Genomic DNA, 9281 nt, shown 5'->3' with positions numbered 1-9281 from the left:
TGCTTCAGATCCAAATTAAGAAAATATCAGAATTCCAAAGAATAAATTATAAAACTTCCCAAGAGAAGAGGAAAAACTGGGTATGTGCCAAGGGACGAAAATCAAATTAGTATCAGGTTTTCCATTAGCAGCAGTAAACTCTAGAAGGTGAAGTGGCAAAGCCTTCTAAGTTCTAATGAAAATTGACTTTCATCTTTAAATTCTATACCCAACCAAATAATCAGTAAAGTACAAGAGTAAAATAAAAACATTTCTTGATATGCAAGGACATAAAAAATACATTATTTATATATCCCATATGGAGTTATCTGAGGGATTACTCCAGAAATAAAAGAATTTTCAAAAGAGAAGAACATGAGGCATAAGAAAGTGTAACCTAGTAGAAGTGAACAGGCTAGAAATAAATTTTAAAAGAATCAAATAGATGTCGATAAGACATTCTCTTCATAGCAGCAAAAGTTAGTGGCACAAGATTGTATTGCTCCTTTTGGATCCCTTTATGAATAACATTTACATAATCATAATAATTTAATACTCTTCTAGAATAAATATTTAAGAACAAAGCATATAAGACTTAAAGGTTACTAGTTGAACTTAAATCTTATAAACTTTAGCAATAAAAGATAATAAGACTAGTAAAAAGACAGTCATGAAATAGTGCATTTAAGCAAGACAGTGTATTTAAGCAAATGTCTTAATTTTTCCTAATAGAAATCAATAGATACTGTTTAAAATACATAATTCAAGAATCATAGAACCACAGAACTTGAACAGATTCCCTTATAACTATTACTCTTAATGTTTTTCTGGAGGCAATTGATAAAACCAATAGATTAGAGGCATGAATTGAAAAAAAAATTGGAAAAACTACCACTATTTGTAGATATCATGTTTACATAATTATAAAACCCCAAAGGATCTTCTGAAAAACTATTGCAAACAATAAATTAGCTCAATAAGTTGATAGAACATGTCAGAAATCAATAGCCTTAAGAAAGTATAAAAATGACAATATTATAACAATAACAGATGATAAATTACCAAAAGGAAACTTAACTAGAAATGTGTATAACTTTTAAGAGGAAATTTTGAAACATTCCTGATGGATACAAAAGTAAAAACAAACAATGGAAAGACTTAATGCATAGTTAGAAGACTCAATATCATGACAATGTCAATTACACCAAAGTTAATTTACAAATGTAACGTGTCCTAAATAAAAATACCAGCTAGCCAGAAAAACTCTGATGAAGAAGAGCATTTATTATTCTTGTTAAGTATTAAAATATACAATAAAATTTTTATAATTAAAATAATGTGGTGGTATGGCATGAATACAGATAAACAAAAATGAAAAGAACAGAGACCTATACATAATCCAAAATGCATCCTAAAATTAGTACATAGTAAAGATAAGGGAGGACTTTTTAATAAATGTTTTGAGGACAAGTAGCCATCTGAAATGAGAGAGGATCTGAACCTTACACTGTATTCCAGATAACTCCAAAAAGATCTTGCAGTGAAAAATTTTTTAAACCATTAAATTACTAAAAGAAAACACAGACAATATCTTATATGACCTTAGAACTTAGAAACCCTTTCTAACTAAAACTCAAAATCAGGTACCGAAAAAACAAACAAGAACAACAAAAAGCAATAAATAATTTCAACTATATAAAAATCAGTATTTTTTCAGGGCAAAATATCATAAGCAAATTCACAAAACAAATGACAAACTGGGATAAATGCTTCCAACTCATGTCACAGACAAACAGCTAATCTCCCAAATGTATAAGGAGTTCCTAGATGGTTGTAAGAAAAGAGCCAGTAACCAGTAGAAAAATGGATAAAGGATATTAACAGGAAGTTCACAGAAAAATAAAAACAACCTTTAAACATGAAAAGTTGCCTAGCTTCACTAGAATAAGAAAAATGCAAATAAAAATTATACTGATTTATCAGATTTCATCTTGCAGATTAGCAAAAAATCTGAAATCCATGGTAAATATGTGAAATGACAAACTCATTCATTGCCAACAAGGAGTATAAATTTGCATATCTCCTATAGGGAGCAACTGGGCAATATCTACCAACATTAAAATTACATTTACTCTCTGACCAAATAATACATATAGATCTCATGTTTAAATAATTATGTAAGTACAAAACTTTTTATTGCTGAATTTTTTTTAGAGCAAAAGATTTTTTTAAATGCCATTCAGTAAAGGGCTGGTTAAATAAACTATTGCATATTTTTGGAATATTATGCCACTACCAAAAAAGAAAGAAAAAAAAATGAGGAAGCTCTCTGGGTACTGATATGGAAATATCTTCAGAAAATATTGTTAATATAATATTAGTCCAATATGCTATCTTTTGTATAAGAACAGGGGAAATTAGTACATATTTGTGTTTTTTTGCTCTATCTGCATTAAGATTTATTAAAAGCATAAAGAAACTAATAAAAGTGACTACTTACATTCCACAAAAAATTGAAACATAAAATTACCATAGGATCTAGTAATTCCACTTCTGGGTATCTACCCAAAACAATTAAAAGCAGGAACTTGAACAGATATGTATTTGTACATCAATGTTAATTGCAACAATAATCATAATAGCCAAAAGGCGGAAACCATCCAATGTCCATGGATGGATAAATGGATAAAACAAAGATGGTATATACATGCAATAGAATATTATTCAGCTTTAAAAAAGAAATTTGGACACATGCTGCAACATGGATGACTTTGAAAATATTACACTAAATGAAATATCCCAGATACAAATGGACAAATATTGTATGATTCCACTTATATGATGGAATAGGCAAAAATTCATTGAAACATAAGGTAGAATACATTCTGAGACAGAAAATTGTTAGGGGCTGAGGGAGAGAGTTAGAATGTGGTATTATTGTATAATGAATAGAGTTTCAGTTTATGGTGGTGAAAACATTCTGGAGATGCATGGTGGTGATAGCTGTAAAACAATGCGAATAGTTTACTGAAATGGTAAATTTCATATTATGAATATTTATCACTATAAGAAAAGGCTACCTATAGAGTAAGGGTGGTATGGTAAAAGCTACAGGGGTTGAAGCAGCATGACTCAAAGTAAACCTTTTGAATTATATAAATACACTACCTAATTACCTAATAGGATCAATAAATAAATTTTTATGAAAGACCTAGATTTTCCTCTTGGATCACTTCTATACTTCGTTTTTTTTCTATATGCAAATATTATTTTATTTTTTTTAATATTTCAAAAGCACCTTCATCAATACTAGATTGATTAAACATGCACACACCAGAATACTAAGCAACAATGTTTCAGAATAAAGTAGATCTCTGTTTCCATCATTTCAATTTATAGACACAGACTCTGGCCTCCAGAGAAGTGCTCTCAATTCTGGTCTTTGTGGGGCTGGTTAATTAAATGCACAGAAATTTGCCTCAGTATTTTCTACCCTTTGGTCCTGTTTTTATTTTGTGGAATCAGGAAACATAAATATGATTCATCGTCTGTATAGCACTTCAGATATTTAAAAATGACTAATATATTCCCCCCAGCAATGTGTCTCTTCTCTGGGCCCTGAGGCTTCTCCATGGAACAGTACATTTTTAATGGCTAGAATTCCAGTAATTCTTGAATCCCTCAAGCTCTCTTTCTCAGCATTCATTGGGTCTGCAGACCATTTCCGTGGATATACCTTTGTCATTATGAAAAGTAAATTAGTATTAAGATAATTTCCGAACACTACACCAAAAAATGACGGGAAAAAACCCTAAAGAAAAGTCAGAATCATTATAGGTAACGTTGGTGCTGATTTTGAAGACCATATATCTCAATCACCCATTCATGAGTAAATCTCTTTTACAAGTTTCCCACTAACTAATCTTTTAGCTTGTTTTTGACCATCCTCAGTAAACAAAAACTCAGTTGATATATTGTCTCCAATTGTTTTTTTTTTTTCACATAAGGAAAAATTTTCTAACAGTCAATGAGATTTCTGTGGACGTATTTCATTTTATAAAGACTAGGATGGAAAGTGAACTAATACTACATAATCATTTGGAGATGACTTGTAATTTTTTATACATTTTTATTTTTAATTGTTGTAAAAATAAAATAACATAAAGCTTACCATTTTAGTCATTTTTAAGTGTGCATTATATAGTGTTAAGTATATCCAAATTGTTGTACAACTGATCTCCAGAAACTTTTTATCTTGTAAAACTGACACTCTATAGCCATCAAACAACAACTGTCCATTTTCCCCTCTCCCTAGCCCTTGTAACCACTACTTTCTGTTTCTATGAGTTTGACAATTTTGGTTCCTTATATAAATGGAATCAGTATTTGTCTTTTTGTAACTGGCTTATTTCACTTAGCATAATATACTCAAGGTTCATCCATGTGGTGGCATATGACAGGATTTTCTTCTTTTTTTAAGGCTAAATAGTATTCCATTGTAGGAATATACCACATTTTGTTTCTCCTTTTCTCCATTGATGGACATTCAAGTCGTTTTCACCTCTTGGCTGTTGTGACTAATGCCACAATGGAAATAGGTGTGCAAATACTTCTTTAAGATCCTGTGTTCAATTTTTTTTAGGTATATACCCAGAAGCAGAATTGCTAGGTCATAGGGTAATTCTATGTTCAATTTTGGGGAAATTGACATTGTTTTCCACAGTGTTGCACCATTTTGCATTCCCATCACAGTGTACAAGGGGTCCTATGTCTCTACATCCTTTCTAACACTTGTTTTCTGGTTTTTGTTTTTGATATAGCCTTCCTGATGGTTGTGAGGTGACACCATTGTGATTTTAATTCGTATTTCTCTAATGATTAGTATGTTGAACATCTTTTATAGTCTTGTTGGCCATTTGAATATCTTCTTTGGAAAATGTCTATTCAAGTACTTTGCCCATTTTTTAATCAGGTTATTTTGTTGTTTAGTTGTAGGAGTTCTTGATATATTCTAGATGTTTATTCCCTATCAGATATTTGAAGATTCACAAATATTTTCTCCTATTTCATAGGCTGCCTTTTCACTCTGTTGATTGTTTTCTTTGATATATATGAGATTTCTTTGATAAGACACCAAAAACACAGGCAACAAAAGCAAAAACAGACAAATGGAACTACAGATGACACTTTCCTTAACATCTGTTCAGTCAACTTATGCACACCATTTTATTAGTGTCTGTCTGTTTGTCTGTCTGTCTCTCTTTCACACACACACACATACAGACATGTACACTTTCTGGCATTGTTACCATGGTTATGACATCCTCTAACCTCTAAATAGCTAGCTGATTTATGGTTCTCTTTCTTCACTGCTGTCATCTGAGAAATTAGAGTTCTCTGGAGCCAGCTTTGGAGGCCATTCCTAAAGAGTTGCCTGGTTCTGGTTATCTTTGCCTAATCTCTTGTGCCCATCCACGCATCTAGAATCATTTTCTCTCATTCAGTGGCATAAAACTACTTACAATTGTCTGAAATGCAGCAACAAGTACATGTCTTCTCACTTTGAGTATAAAACACTTTCCTGTTTTACTGGTGCTAAGAGAAACCTCCATTTAATATTGAAAACTATGATGTAGTCAAAAAAACAGCAAAGTGAATTTTTGGTTCTTTGAAAACTTTTTCTTTAGAGCATTGGCTGCAGCAGATGCGCTAAACAAATGCTAACAAAAACAAGGTTTTTAAAAACTGTTCTAAAATGAATAATTTCTCTTATGATGTTTATTTAAATTTATTAAATATACCAAAATATGTTACTTCAGTGACAAATGTCATATTCCAGTTGCTGAATCATGATATTTAGCCCTTTATTATCAATGTAGTAGTAATATATAAAGTGATTTACCAAGATTTTCTCAGGACGTACCCTCTTGCCCACTTACCCACAAACTGAGTCCTTTGATCCCATCTCTTTTTATTATAACTCCCTTATCTAGGAACCTTCATTAATTCAATTCCATATGGGGCAAAGAGTACAAACAGAAGTTTATATAGAGTATGACTAAATATTTAAAATTATAAATCAAGGTAGCAAACTATTACATAAAATGTGTATATCTGATCCTAATTATTTGCAAATTCTGTATTCACTAACTTGCCCACTTGTCTAAAATTCATCTGTAACCTGAGATCAATGCTTGCTGCACTTCTGCAGTCATTGGTGGGCACACACGAAGAGGCAAAAAATTTGAGTTGTCTTGGCATGCATGTTCCTAGCTGAGGTTGAACAACGTCACACTCTGCCCTCTAGTTTGAGCTCTCATACTGTAAACAAGTGTCCCTTTCACGGTCTATTTAGTGCCACATTTTTCACATTTTTGTGCTTTTTGTTGGTAGTTTCACTATTTAAAATGGCTCCCAAGTATAATGCTGAAGTGTTGTCTAGTGTTTCTAAGTGCAAGAGGCTGTAATGTGCCCTAAATATGTGTCTTAGATAAGCTTCTTTCAGGCATGAGTTATAGTGCTGTTGGCCATAAGTTCAATGTTAATGAATCAACAATGTATATTAAATAAGGTGTCTTTAAAAAAAAATACATAAAATAAGGTTATGTTTTGATTGGCTGACAAAAATGTTGTGACCAGAGCATCATAGGAACCTATCCATCTATTGCTCTTAGGGCAATAGTTAAGTATTAGCTAATTCAGTGTTCTAGGGGATTTTCTAGAACACAATTACCACAAATGAAGAAAATTGACCATACTAGCCTCTTATCTTAACAAATATACATTTATAATGACAAAATAAAAGATATACAAAGCTATAGTTTTTGGAAGACTAAAAATCATTTTCTAAAATATTTTAAATATCAAAGAAAATGAAATTCATATAATCATGGAAGTCTTGGTGTCTACAGATGGGTTGATAATGTTTGGGTGAGCAATAAAGACATACATAATTCATGCATTATTATATATGAATTCTATGTATTTTCTTTTTATGCCTGCATTTCAGCAAAGACACTAATAATGTTGTTACAATAAAGATATTCATATAATTTGTTCTATAGTTAGGAATAAACCAAAGGATTAAAACTAATTCTGTGCAATATGTGCAAATAGTAATATATTTTTACCTAAAAGCAAATTGAAATAAATGTTTAAATTAAAAAATTAAAACTTTTTATATATTTTAAGTTATCTGTCTTATAAAGTATTTAAAATTATGTCAAAATTAAAAGAAAATTAGAAGTTATGATTTGAGAAACAAAAATGTATAATAAAATTATTTAAACAGAAATTATAATTAATTGACATCAAATTTTTAAATAACAATTATTTAAATAAAATCGCCCTTTTAAGTTTATTAAATATATTTATAAAACTATTTATAATTCTATCAATATTTATCTAGTTGCTAACATAAAAATTGATAGTGCCTAGGTTACATCTAGCCATATATATAAATTTTAAATAATGCGAATTATTTAACAGCAAAATGCCTCTTGGTCACTATGTGCAACTGTTGAAAAGACTTTGCTAATTCCTGAGTACCTCTAAAACCACAAATTGGAGCAGAAGAGAAGAAAGAAAATGGATTCTGAGCAACCCTGGAAAACAATGTTTTTGTCGTACAAAAATAGAAGAATTTGACAAGTTCATTAATTTATATTTTCTCTCTCCTCAAATGATTCTACCATTAAACTCTCCCTACACTTTGAAGCGGTGTTTGTCTGTGTTGACAACAGTGACACAACCTAAACATTTCCATGGCATTTCAATTCACTCATCTACTGTTTCAAGGACATAGGACAAGGCTGTTGAGAAGTGTTTTCCTGAGGCATGAACAGTGTCAGTCATAAAAAGGGATATTTAGGATAACGAGTTAAGCTGCAGCAGATATGAGCACTGAATCTGACTGAATCCTGTTTCAAAAAGTGGACTGGTTAGTCCCAGTGAATGCTAAGAATGGCAGTATTAAGGAGGAAAATCCCTGCAACTGTTCCTGACCTAATTGGAGCATGGCACACATTTGGTCATTGGCTGGACACAGCTGAGTGGACATCTGATGGCTGTGGGCCTGGTGCAAGGCACTCACCTGGTTAGAGTACATTGTTTATCTGAATTAAACCGTTTCTCCTTGTCAAAACTGAGTTTCCTGTTTTCAGAGTAACAGGAGACACTTGCTGCATTGAGTACAGAATTTGGTAATATCATGAAATGTTTAATGTTATTTAAATGATTCTTGGAGGGCATTTAACCATGGATTGATTCCTGCTCCATTGACTGACCAAGATCTATTGCCTCTTCCAAACTTCTTCAAATTCAAAACAATACTTTTCTTTTTTGTAACTTTCTTACTCCTTTCATCTTGGACAACCAATTCCTCTTTGTTTTCCAAATTTATCATCATTCACTCTGTCTAGGGCTAATCATATTAACGACAATGAAAATGACAGCAATAAAGGCTAGCATTTATCAAATGTTAAGTGCCAGGTATAGTTCTAAGCATTTTAAATGTATGGACTAATTTTTCCTCACAGTAAGCTTATGCCATTTGTAGTTGTACCCCACAGGAAACTGAGGTACAGGGTACTTAAGTAACCTGCCCAATTGAGGTTATGCAGGTAGTATAACTCTAGACCAAGTTCTTACCTAATTCACTACATGATACTACAGGAGATGGAGAAATGGTGCTTTTTCATGTGCCATTAGCATGCTTGGCTTATTTTACAGGAAAAATAGATTTTCTTGCAGATTAGTTGAAAATGATATGTACAAGAAAAGGCATCATGTACATTGACTCACTGATTTTTCTTCAGAGATGTTGCTATTGTCGATGTAATTAATATCAGAACTGCCTAATATCTAGCACCCCTTGTTAAGAATTTTTTCCCAGAGGGCCTCATGCGCTCATATAGACAAGAGGGCAAGAATGGAAGAAGAGTTTCATGCAACTGCATACAATCATTTGTCAAAAATCTTCAAGGAATCTACAAACCTCAGGGATGTGTTTGCAATGCCTCCAAGTGTCACAGGGCAGGAAACAGTTAAATAATTTTCTCCCAAGGTCACCTTGAATTTCAGTGGAAGAGCCAGGCATGGAGCCCAGGCCTCTGGCTCTTCTTTCTGAGTTTCAGGAAGCAAATTGCACTCTGATGTTTAATGGGTGAGACATTTTCTTTGTATTTAAACATTCCCTTGCAATATTTGCAATCCAAACACCATAGCACAGAGTCAGTGCCTGAGACACTGGGAAGAAAATCTGACCTGAAGCCAAAGTGCCAGTCCCAGATGCAGGAAAAATA

General features: G+C 32.2%; 1 protein-coding gene across 1 annotated transcript in view; it reads right to left on the bottom strand.

Moving 5' to 3' along the window:
* ADTRP (androgen dependent TFPI regulating protein) overlaps positions 1-9281 on the bottom strand; it is a 136436-nt gene that overhangs the window by 126315 nt on the left and 840 nt on the right. The window lies entirely within an intron of this gene.

This window comes from Pteropus alecto, unplaced genomic scaffold, assembly GCF_000325575.1.
Source record: "Pteropus alecto unplaced genomic scaffold, ASM32557v1 scaffold121, whole genome shotgun sequence".
In the NCBI taxonomy this organism is placed as follows: domain Eukaryota; kingdom Metazoa; phylum Chordata; class Mammalia; order Chiroptera; family Pteropodidae; genus Pteropus; species Pteropus alecto.
The sequence above is the reverse complement of the archived record's forward strand: the minus strand, read 5'-3'. Positions and strand labels throughout refer to the sequence as shown.